The following is a 13,575-nucleotide window of genomic DNA, read 5'->3' on the forward strand; positions in this document are numbered from 1 at the left end:
AGATTCTTTTTGATCCCTGGCACATACAATGCATCAAAAAGTGTAAAGGTGTTGCAATTTGCAACATTCAGCACAATCTGTCCAACTCCTTTAACGGGATAAGAGGAGTTATTGGCACAAGTGACAGTATTCCCTGTGGGAGCAGACTCAAGGAAAGTGAATAAACTGCGCTGCGAGGTGATATGCTTAGTGGCACCACTGTCAAAGTACCATACATCTGAATCTACTGCAGACATACATGTGTCATGCAAAGATGGGTCATAACTGCACTGCGCATTGAATGCCCATTCTGTATCTTGAACAACATTAGCAGATTCATTGTTAGAAGGAGAGGCATCTGCAACAGCCATACCAGCCTCTTTCTTCTTAGCCTCTTTCGCAGCCAGCTTAGGACACGCTTTGATGACATGATCATTTCCCTTACAGTACTTGCAAAATGTCTTCTGTTTGTCACCCTTCTTCTCATCTTTGTCTTCCTTCTTTGGTTGCGCAGCATTTGCAGATTTCTGCTTACTAGAAGAAAAGCCAGCTTTACCTTTCCCGCTTCTCTGACTAGCAACGAAAGCTTGATCTGCGACACGCATAATATTCCTGTTTTGCCTTGACTGGTCTTCTTGCAGCAAAACAGAAACTAACTCCTCAAATGATAAGGCATTGGGATTGCCTTTCATCATCAAGCGAAGAGTGGAAGCAAAACCCTGATAAGAATCTGGTAGACCATTCAAAACAGTCTGCACAACTGAACTGTCTGACAGGATTTCATCTGCAGAAATGAGCTGCTCCATAGAATCACCTTCGTTCATATGCTCACTCTCCAACTGTTTTCGGAGGTAAGCAACACGAGCCTCATTTCTTGCCTGATACAATGTGGCAAGTACATCCCAAGCATCCTTAGAAGTCCTGCAGGAGCGAATATGTGGAATAATGGTACGTTTGACAGACAGCGCAATCAAGGCATGAGCCTGCGCATCTCTACCATCCCAACGAATCTGCTCTGCTGAAAGTGGTGGTTCTCGAACAGCTGCTACAGCACTTGTTCCTGCACCATCATCAACAGTACCTGTTTCTGATGTGTTTGCAGCATTCCCAGCCACAATAGGACGTGCATCAATACCCTGCACAATGTTCCATAACCCCTTTGCTACCAATACATGTCGCATCATATATGCCCACAATGGATAGTTGGTGCCATCCAACTTATCCTCAGCAGCCAACATGCGGAATACATCATTGTTGTCAGCCATGGCCAATGACTGTACTACTAGATGTAAATTCTGTCTGTAAGAGGTAAACCTGTATAAAATCGACCTGTGCTATGTAGCACAGCCCAAAACAGACGAATGGGCACCTGTCCTGCAGATTTTAATCTTGATAGAAAATCTGCACAGTAGGACGATTTTGCCTGCGCAGTACTTGGAATGCAAAAACGGAGGGAGAAATGACTTCAGATCAAAATTCTGAAACGAACAAGCCCTACGGGCTTACCCACGGCATATACTAACCTGCAGACGCTCGTGAAACCTCGTCGCAATCGGAGGAGATGAAGCGGCAGGTGCCGGTGATGCTGCCCGGGAGGAGGAAGCCTGCTCTGATACCAATTGTTGGAATTAGGGTTGCAGGAATGCACACACAACTTCAAGAAGATGAGGAAGCTTGAGCACAACACAGTAGTGTATTATGAGTGCCAAAAATGAAAGATCACAAGCCCTAGAAGATAATGGGCGTATATACAATGCACGGGGGAAAAAACCTCCTAGTGAGGGAAAAAGTGCCCCGGCGGTCCTAAGTGTGTTCACACACATCACTACTATAATATGGTAACAGACTAAGGACCAAAGAAAATAATTAAAAAATTAAATTTTGACACCTCAGTGTGGGGATATCCCCTCATGAAGTAGGCACCTTTTTTTTCATCATTATCCCAATATTAAATCAATAAAATGAGATATTTCATCTCTCCTCTCTCCTATTTCAAAACTAGATCCAAAAAGTAAGCTGAACTGACCCAAAAATGGTCAAAAATTGACTAAACTGATCTGGAAAATTCTAGAATCAGTTTGCTTGGTTAGAGGCTCACTTTTTCCTATAAATAAAAGCCTCCCCCTTTGTAAAAGCTTAATGGTGTTTATGCACTATTACTCTGCTCCTGTCTTGAGCCATCTACATTGAATTTTTTAATAATTCAATTGTTTTTGGCCTAATCCTCTCCAAAGTGAATTCGTGGCCACTCTTGCTTCAAACAAGAGTAGAACCCTCAATCCCTCAAGTCAAAGGAGAGCTTACAAGGTCCATGTAAGTTAATTTTCTTATTTATTTGTAAATTTTAAATCTATGGTTTTCTTGATTTTTATGTTTTGTAGTTAATTGAATTAAATTCAAATGCTATGCCTTGATGAAAGTCCACCCCCTTCTCTTCTTTACATTCTAGCCTTTCTTAATCCTAGAAAGATTAACTAAGGGACTAATTAAACTCTTCTTATTGTTTACTCTTTTGAATTTTAAAAAATTATGTAGATTAGAGTTCTATGAATCTAATTTGGGTTAATTTAAAAAGAGAATGATAAAAATGAGAAATGGATGTGAATGAGTATGTGAAGAATGGATACGGATGTGTATATGAAGAATGGATGTGGATGTGTATGTGAAGAATGGATGTGGATGAGTATGTGAAGAATGGATGTGGATGAGTATGTAAAGAATGGATGTGAATGAGTATGTGAAGAATGGATGTGAATGGATGTGGATGAGTATGTGAAGAATGGATGTGAATGAATGGGTGAATGTGTATGTGAAGAATGGATGTGGATGAGTATGTGAAAGAATGGATGTGAATGTATGTGAAAGAATGGATGTGGATGTGTATGTGAAAGAATGTGATGTGATGTGACATGAACATATGTGGATGTGAAGTGATAGATATAAATGTAGGGATAGATGTGAGTAGTTGTACATGTGAACAATTGGATGGATGTGGATGAATGAGATGAGATGTGTATGAATGAGATATGATGTGGATAGAGGTACTGTGATATAGTGTGGATAGAATGTATGTGATGGGATGGTTATGAGAATGAATGTGGTGGATATGAATGAATGAATGTGATGGATATGAATGAATTAATGTGATGTGATGGATGTGATGTAAATGAATGTGATGGACGTGAATAGATGTGATGTGATGTGAATCGGGATGTGAATGAATGAGATTTGGATATGGGTAGATGCGAGTGGATGAGATCTGATGTGGATAAATGAGAACAGATGTGATGAGATGGAAAATGATGTGATGAGAATGGGAATACATATGAAATAAATGAGGATTGACGTGGAACAATGTGGAAAGACGAGAGTTCATTATAGAAATTATATTTTTGACCTGTTTTTAAATGACTGTTTTATGTCAAAAATGCTGGGAAAGCATTTTGACCATCTTGTGAATGAGGTCATGGAGACCTATCTGAGATAAAGTTGCAACAGCTGACAGAGAGTCAATAGAGGACGTCTCGCATAGCAAGGTTGGCCGAGGTCTTGACCAGCCTCGGTTCGATTTAAATGGTGAGCTTCCGGTATGGTGGATGAGAGACCAAGGAAGTGACCTATGAGTGAAGCACTAGGTGACCTGCGAAGAAAGGGTACTGACCATACGATGCTCGGGCTCTGGGTCACCAAAGATATCCACACGTGCGTCGGGGAAGATATTGGAACAAGGAGTAAGTTGTTTTCTGAATTCAGGCATGGATCTGGTTGATTGACCTTGCTGGTCCTCAACGGATGAGTCCATGGCTCTTTTATATGGATCTATTGGTTGCTCTTGTTGATCTTCAACGGAGATTTCATTTTGATTTTTATAAATGAAAATATTGCCGATTACTACTATGAGCTACGAACTATTGAAAAGGCCCCTGAGTGGATAGGTGGTGAGCGTTCTGGTTTGCCAAGGATGCCATAGGTACAACGATGAAGGAAAAATTGGAAATTAGGATTCAACTAGATATTTTGGAGTATTATGATCAGTGATACTATTGTTTCATTAAATGATTGTTTTAAAGACAACTGAATCTGTGAAAAAGGCAATATTGGGTGTGTAAGTGGTGTGTCTAGTTTTAAGTTTGCATGAATATTCGGCTAGGGGGCGTGGGAACTCTTTTCCCTGGTACTCGGGACAAAACCTAACCAAATTCTTAAATGGATCCCATCGCTACAGTGGTTGACCCACGGGAATGTAAGCTGGACTAATGAATCCCTAAAATGAGACTCATATGGTACGATAGATGAAGTAAATCCCGGATAAAAATTGTTCTATGGAAAAGAATCAATGGCTATACCTCTCAATGAGGAAGAAAATGTTAGTCTCTATGATCCAAGTGCAATCTTTTCCCTGATCTGACTATGGGACTTATGGGCTTGGTCAGATCAGTTCAGTTAATCAAGGCTTTTGACTACGTTAGAGTAAAAATATCCTAGAGGAATCGCTCGTGTTTTCCGGGTGAGGAAAGTTTTTTTGGTTCGGTTTTGGAAGAACCGAGGGATTAGTCTCTTGTCTAGATATACGTGGGCGAGGCCCCGAGTGAGGGACCCTGCCCCACACAGGAAGTGCTACTTCTGCTACTAGCACCCCAGAATTCATTGTGCGGTGGGGACAGGGATCTTTCAAAAGAGAACTCCCAAACAAACACAATGTCTAGAATGTTTGAGAAAAATGAGTGAGGGGGGTCTATCTATTCCTTCCCCATTGAAGAATACGAGACACCTACATGGGAAGAACCCTCCATATCCAAAGAACCCAGGGATATAGGAGGCCTTGTGTACTATCCACGCCTCTCTAGATGCCATTAGGGCAATTGTTACGTAATTCACCAACCTTATGGACAGATGTAAAAGAGGAAACCCGAGTCGTTAAGATACCAGTTAACCAATTGGGATGCTACTATGAAAGCGACGGCACGAATGCTACCATCCTGATTCATCATAATGGATACCAGGCATTGGCTATCCTGGATGGTGGGGCAGGGGTTAGCATCATTACCAAACATGTTGGGAAAACTGGGGGAAACTTGATCTAAAAAAAAGCAGATTTAATCGTTAAAATGGCTGATGGAACATCTTCAAGACCCATCGGGCTCTTGGAAAATGTTAAATTTAGACTTTTTACATTTTGCTCTATCGTATGTTTGCATTCCTTGGGCTTGGGGGTGGTTGGGTGGATGAGGTTATGCCTGATTTATGCATGTTTATGCATAATAATTATCTAGGGAGATCTTAGGGTTTTAACAGTGGTATCAGAGCAATCTCTAGTTAATTATTGTTATTTGTTCTTTCTTATTGTAATTTTTAGCATTTTTTGAAGTAAATTTTAATATTTACTAAATAAAAATTTATTTTGTTGATTTGTGTTGATGATTATCACGTGGATCGTCGATATGGCAGTTGGAACACGTGTTTCTTCTATTCAATGGACGAATCAACGTTGCGAGAGAATTTCATGAGTTTAATGCTATTTTTTCCTTTTTTTTGTGGTTTGAAATAAGTAATTTTTAACAAAATACCGCATATTTTTGGTAGAATGATTTCCTTGAATTTTTTAAGTTTTAGAAATTTTTAGAGTATTTTTTTGAAAAAAAATGTATTTTTAATGCATTTTGGCGGGTTTTTCGCGGAGATGCTTTCGATTTTCTGCCAATTTTTTACTGAAATGCAGTGTGGGGTAGTCAATTGATGCATGGAATGCTCTCCTTTGTACGTGGGACCCTCTTCGCCTCTCAATTCTAAATTTTCCTTCTTTTCTCCTCTCTCGTCTTGTGAATGCCTCTTGCTAGGCATAGTTTGATTAAGTTTAATCATATTTATAATTATGATTAATTAATCTTTAATCCTCCTCTTTGTTAACAAAGAAGGAGGGGGTGGAGAGAGAATGGAATGGGAAGGAGAGGAGAGAGGGGAGAGGAGAGAGGACTCCCTCTCTCTTGGTTTCAAAATGCGCCGCCGGGGGGGTGGGGGTTCGCGCAGCACGCTGGGGCGGGCGAAAAAAGCCCCCCGCCATGAAATTTTTTTAAAGCTTATAACCTTAAGCTTAAAAAGCTTTTTAATATGTTTAAAAAATGAGTTTTTTTTAATTAATTTACAAAAAACTTTTGAAATCTTTTCAAAAAAATCTTGGAAAAGCCTTAAAAAATTTGAGAAAATATTAGATTTAAGAAAAAAAATCTCTAGAATTTTCTAATTTTTTTTTCTTGGAATCTCTTAGCTTTCCTCATTTTCGGGAAACCTTTTGGCTTTCGAAATTTTGGAAAATCTTTTGACCTTTTAGATTCCAAAAACTTTTGACCTTTCACATTCCGATTTTTTTTGTCTTTTCATTTTCCCGAAAGTGTTGGCTTTCCGTATTCCGAGAAAGCCGTTGGAATTCCAAAATTTTTTGACCGTTCGTTTTCTTATGTGTTCGGTGTAAATTAAAAAATTTTAAAAATTCCTTAAAATTAGTAAAAATTTAGACAAAGATTATTTTAAATTTATAGAAAATGTGGGGTTGGTGTTTGGCATGTGGTGTGTCCATTCGGGTGCCCTGACCATTCAAATTCCTTTAAAAATAGATTTTTTGATCCAAAAATTTAGAAAATCCATTAAAATTATAAATTTTCATTGGATTTGAGAATTGTTAGCAGAATTGGAAATTTCATGAACGATGGGATTAGGAATATTCTAGAAATTATTTTTAGAAATCTTAAAAAAATTGGTATTTTTAAAATATCAATGGTATTTTGGTAAATTTAATTGCTAAAAATTTTCTAGAAAAATATAGTTTTGAAATGCCATAAGATAGGTTTGGTGGAATTCAAAATTATCGTATTTTAAAGCCCTAAAAAATTAGGAAAAAATCATGATAATTCTTTTTCTCGAGAATTTAATATTTTTGAGGGTTATTTAATATTGAAGTACGTTTTCTCGTGTGCTGACATTAGATAGATGCGGGTTATTCGCATATTATTAATATGATTGTACCTCATATTAGTAGTTATTTTGTTTGGATTAATTTTAAACGATACTTTCATGATTTTTTACCATTGTTTAGCCATTCTTTTATGTTCCTTACTTTCTTCAATGATGGCTATAATTTGCATTCAAAGTGCGTTTCACCTTTGACACTTTTCTATGATAATTAATTTTGCCCTTGTTTAAGTGTGGTCTATGCTTAAGTTCTTAAGCCTAAGACAAATTCTATCATGGGTTAGTTGATCGATTTGTTTTGGTGGATTTTATTGGATGTTTTCCAAGTTTTATATGGACTCATCAGGTTCTACCTAGATCACTTGTGTCTAGGGGTTTTTAATGAGTGCTACACGTATGTGTTTCACTTGCTTAGTTTGGAGTTTACTTTGAATAACAGCACATTCATATACTCTAGATTGATGAGTTGGCCACCAATTTTAATGCTTCTTTTGGCATGATTAATGACCATTAGATGGTATGCATTGACTTTTATGATCAACTATGGTTTTCATGGATTCAAGGAGCTTTTATGCTTTTATCCATGGTTTTATAAGGATCTTTTGATCTTTTGGATAATATCATGTGCTTTGAAGGTAGCATTTGCCTTCGTTTTTTGCACATAATTTTAGACTATGTTCCTTGTACTCTTGTACATATTCCAACTTGGATACCTAGTTATTTATGTATCTAGGTGAACTTTTATTTTTCTACCCCAACATTATTGACTTTATTGGGTAGTTATCATTAGAAAGGCGCCAATAATTTTTACCGCCAATAATTTTATGTTCAGTTCACCCTTTGGGACAACAACCCACTCTATGTTATTGTACAACACATCAGCGTTTTATCATCAGTACACATCCTGGGACAACAACCCACTCTCTGCTACAGCACATCATCATTTTTCTTCTACAGTTTACCTTAGGATAGCAGCCCTCTCTGCTCACCATCTCACATCATCGGGATGGCAGCCCTATCTGCTTATCTTCACGATCGACACCACTTAGGACGACATCCCTCTCTGCTCCTCACCACCCCTTAGGCACAGTGGAAGCTGAGTCAAGTGAAAACTGTGAACAAGAGCAAAAAGTATGGCGTTGCCACCTACTAACGACACACATGCTCGATGACAGACCCTCCGAAAGCAGCTGAAGGATGTAAATACATGAGTGCAAAGTTTAAAGGCAAACCTTGAAGCAACAGAGTCAGCTCACAGGGAGGTCATCACCATGAAGAGCTTAAAGGTTGCAAAGGAGTAAGAACAAAGGTACAATTCCTTGGAAAATAATAACCTCGCCATCTTAAGCTAGACAATTGTACAAAAGATCAACAACAATGCTGACCTAAATGCCAAGCTAGAGCAAGCAAAAGACCAACTCTAGAAAGAGGTCACCCACACACAGAACCTCACAACATTACAGGCACAACAAATCAAGGAGTGCCAAGACAATGCAAAGGCTAATGAAGATGTGCTTCACCACCAGCAAATCAAGCAACTAACAGCATAGCTCAAAGCAGAGCAAGAAAGAGCACATTATCTACAAACAAGAAAGAGAACAAGCAAACAAAGCACATGCAGAGAAGATCAAAGCCCTCAATGAAACAATAAGTGCAAACTAGACAGATGCACATAGGAAAGAATTGGAGCATCAAGAGGCCGTGACATAGCTTACAATGCAACTACAAGAAACTCAGAGGTTAGCAGTGCAAAGGCCCCATCAAATTACTGAAGCACAAGAAAGGGAAACAACTACCCGACCAGCCCAAGAAGATGCAACCAGGAGACTTGAAGAGATGGATGCTGAAAGGATGATCAGGGAAACAATAATTTCCAACCACCTCAGCAATACCGACTCGCGCCTGCAAGATATGGCGTGTCAGCTCAATGCTCGGAGCTGAACTATGACCTACGTATCCTCCTTGAGCGCACCTCAAAGTTGGGCTAGCTGCCACAGTAACTCCTCGGGCCCCTCCTCACACTCTTTCCCTATTTTTATCTACACTAACCCTCTCGTTACTTCAGTATGATATAAACCTAGCTGAAGATATAGGCCTAGGAGAGTTAACACTAATTAAACAAAATACTGAAAGAAATGCTGACCCCACCATAATCATGGGAATTTTGAGAGGAGACCTTGTATTAACTAACCCACAAGACATATTCTTCTACCCCTTACATCCTATAGTGCTAAACCTCTATAGTTGGTGTCGCATTCTTTAAAATTCAGAAATACTAGATAACAGTATTGAAAAACTCGACCTGTTTGTTCCAAATGGCATATCAGAGACGCCAGCCAACTACGAGGTGGTAGCAAATACTTACCAATGGGTTATTAGTCATGGGTGGCTGGAGGTGTATAACACTTAACCAACATTTTGAATCTCTGTGAGTCTACATTATATCACCTTGTCGGCATACTTAAACTCTATACTAACATCCACAAGCATTTAGAAGCTATGCTCACCAATGTACGATACAATTTTGATGACACTCACATAAACTACCCTGATATTAATAATGAAGAAATTCTCGAAATACAAAACTTTTTTTAAAGCCCATAAGCCTAACGACCCACCCCCTAGCTCCAGTCAAGGTCAAGAAGAAAGTTCCTCTTCACTTTCAAAATCCACTTACCCTGTATATTCTAATATAGCCAGTAAGCTTCTTAACCCCTATCCTAGCGTGCCACCTATTAACTCCTCCCAAGTTGACTGTATTTACCCTTCTTTCTCTCCTTTTGAGATAGAATTTTCCACTAACACTCTCACCCCTGAGGAGGTACTGGCACCTAACCCATCCCCACCACGATAACCCCAGGAGGTATGCAATCTCACTCCACAAGATGACCTTGTGCCTTTCACTAAAAATAATGTCTTGGATTCTTTGACAGCTGCAGAGTACGAGGAATTTATTTGAGCAGGCAATCCTCTTTTAAAGCCAAAGCTCATGTTCAAAGTTTTCATGCAGATTACTCCATTCGATCCTACCCACCACATTATGCCAAAGGCATACTCAGCAGTCACACCAACAAGGCAGCATTATGTACCATACCCTCTCCGTGCTCCACACCCCGACTTAGAAGAATTACTTCCTTTGGCTGCAGAGGGTACACTGTGGGCAAATGTAGCAAAACACACAAGGCTTGCCAATCCTCAGTCGACTGATTTGTTGGAAATTTGCATTGTCACATTCATGAGATTAGCTACTGTTTTAGGAGATAGAGAAGGACACATCCTGTGCACATGAGAGGTGGCTACGCCATCATCATCACTAATGAAGAACACCCACAATTGATGGATTTTGGAATCCAACCCAACTGGAGGAAGGAGTTCTTGTTAGTTCGAGAATACATCCGAGTATACATGAGCGCACCACCAAAAATGAGGGTAGATCCATTGTACATGCCTATCAAGAGAAGGTGGACGCCATGCTGGAATTCCAAGAGGCTAAAAATAGGGACTCACATGTATGTTACAACTTCCCTATCTTCACACCAACAACTTTTGGCCATATTCAAGAACAAAGATAGCAGATCTTGACATGGATCAGAGCATGGCGAAGAATACCCGATCCCGCCATTGTGGCAAGTGTTAGGTCTATGAAATTATTGGTGGTGCTAATAGATCAACCCAAAGAAGCCTACAATGGCTTTGAAGAAAAGCACCTGAAGTTCGACATGAATCAAGGGCCTTTAGACAGAGACATAATGTTGTACTACCATCGACTACGATGTCTTTGAGCCTACATGCATGTTACATTCAAAGACATGGTGGACAATGGATTTTGGAAGTCACACTCATCATTCCATCGCACTCTTCTTGGAAGCTCCAATCCAGACAAAATTTATACCGACATGAGTTTGGTGACCAGGTCTTTCGACCTTGGTAACAGGTTCTGAGGGTAGAACCTACATCAGGAAGGGGGGGATGTTAATCCCATTTTGGATTAACAACATGATCCTCAATTGAGGACATTAATAAGTGTCATGAAAAGGCACTATAAAGGTTGTACATTATGAGATATTGGCCACCCAAGGCATAGTAAGTAAGTTTTGGGCGCCCAAGTGTGAATAAGGGGGGCCAAATGTATATAAGGCATTTTTTCATTAATGAAAAGACACAATCCCCTTTGTGCTATTGAGAGCTCTCCCCTTGTGACTTGAGAGAGAGAGAGAGAGAGTGAGGAGTGAGAGCATTCTAGCATTGTGTCTCTTTCATGCTTGTGTACTTATGCTGGTGTGAGAGAGTGAGAGAGAGAGTGATTGGCCTATGTGATGGTGTGAGCGACTCCACGGTGATAGTGTGGAGGAAGAGCTTGGAGATTGGAGCTTGACACATGAGCTTGAAGGCCTCAAGGGACTCGAGATCAAAGCATTGGTAAGTACCCTACAACGGTTGTGATCTATTTCTCATCCATTCGGTGAATCTGTAGAGTTCCCTCTTGGAGGTGTGGTAGCCCATAGCAAAGTTGGCTAGCTATGTCACCTTGAGACCTACTACATGGAGTGTGAATTTTGGCATGAGGTTCACCATCGATGATTGCTCCAAAAAGTGGGGTACCATTCTTCACTAATAAGCGAGGGCTTTGGTAGTCTATAAGGGAGGGATTGGTGTAGCTAATACCCATGCAACCGGCAACACTAGAGTGAAGGGGAAACCCACCATACTGCCCAACCACCACTAAAATTGGTGGTCATACCATTAAGTTGCTCCAGTAGTGTACTGATAAATTATCAGACATTGGGGCTGATTCGGCGCAGATCAAAGAGGTTCATTGACATGGTATTTCCCTTGAGTAGATCCTCCACAAAGAAAGGTGAAAGCTATGGTTTGGAATGTGGAAGGGAGGGGGTAGGTGGTTTGTTTGGCACAGAAGGTTGGTTGTGGAGGTCCTTGAAGGCCTGCAAGAGGATTGATCTATGACTGTGTGGGGGAATGGCAGAGTTTTATCATCTAGCTCATCCCCTTGCTCTTTATGCATGGCCTTCCTTTGTGATCTAGTGACCACTGTGGTGGATGGTGGATCCTCATGGGTAAGTGTTGGGGGGTGTGAGAGACACTCCATGAGTGGGAGAGGAAGGTTGGCAAGTGGACGGAGGATGTCCTATGGAAGGAGAATGTCCTTAAGTGGGTGGTTGGGGTTGGAAATGTGAAGTCATAGTAAGTGGATGCCCTTTACTTGGGGTGATCCTCGGTATAATGGTCCTTGGATTCTTGAGAATGCCAGCAGGGCGGAGCACCATTAGGAAGGGCTTTAGTAATGACCATATTCCCCACATCTATAGTAGAGGATGGGATGATTGCGAGGTTGGGGAGGGGAGAAAGATGGTTCACGGGGGTTGCTACCATGGTGGTTGGTGCAAGAGGATTGGGGATGAGTGGTGGAAGGTAGGTCACCTGAGGAGTGGGTGGGCAAGGGGGAGGTGTAGCAGTATTAAAGGGTTGTGGAATGACAATGGCAGCTGTAGCATAATGGGCAAGGTTGGGGACTACCAAGGCAGGATGAGGAGGTTGTTGTTGATGGAGTTGACATAACGCCTTGAGGTAGTAGCAGTATTTATTTTCATGTCCTCATTTTTCACAAAAGGATAAGTACCTCCTTTTTGGGCATTCTTGGACGGTGTGTCCAAGTGACTAGCATATAACACACCACATCCCCTTCTTGGTTTCATGCTAGGTCTTCAAATCTTCAATCTCCCTTTTGACTTGGTGGAGGTTTTTGGCTCACTTTGAGTGTCTCTAACTCCCACTTCACCTGAGCCACTGGCCGATTGTGTCACTGTTGGTTGTACAGAGCCTACATCACGCTCAAACATGAGTCATGCTTTTTCAAGTTGGGAGGCTAGCTCTCTTGGAATTTCAACAATGTGGTTGGTGTGGGATGACTCTCTCAAATCTTCTGCTGGGTGGACCTAGTTAAGGCTTATGTCACCCATTAACGCACCATGAAGTCAACAAGCATAAGGCCAAAGTAGCCTAGCACAAGGGGAGAGAGAGAAAGAGTGAAAGCCTAAAAATTATACCCAATCTAGCATCAAGGGGGAGTGTTGAAATGAGTGATGCTAGAGTGCTAAGTCACCTAGCCAAGTTATCCCACATGAGCTATCATAGCTTTGTTGTACTTTCCTCATATAAAAGGAGGACATTTGAAGCATTGGAATACAAGCACAACATCTCAAGTCTTTTTATGAGTACAAGTTTTCATCTTGTAACCTAATTGAAGTTGAGTCTAAACTTAATTCGCACACTCATCACCATGAGTATTGTTCATTTTTTATCCAACTTAGATTAGTGTTGTCATTAGTGTAGGATTAGATTAGGATTAAGATCTAATTAGATAGTTGATTGTCATTAGGGAGCTTGATCCATGAATTTCATCACTATCCATTGGTAGCTCACAGAGAAGCTTTCATTGAATCCTGTTAGATCATGGGAAGAATTTAAGGAGAGGTTCTATGTCTCCCAATGCATTGAATGAGATAATAATGAAGTGGGATTGGGTGAAGCATAATGAGGGGGAAACAGTGAATGCATGTGTAAAAGTTTTGGAAAGTGTTTTTGGAGGTGTCTCCATTTGTGCATGTCACC

This window comes from Cibotium barometz, chromosome 56, assembly GCF_041138505.1.
Source record: "Cibotium barometz isolate CiBa-2024 chromosome 56, ASM4113850v1, whole genome shotgun sequence".
Lineage (NCBI taxonomy): Eukaryota > Viridiplantae > Streptophyta > Polypodiopsida > Cyatheales > Cibotiaceae > Cibotium > Cibotium barometz.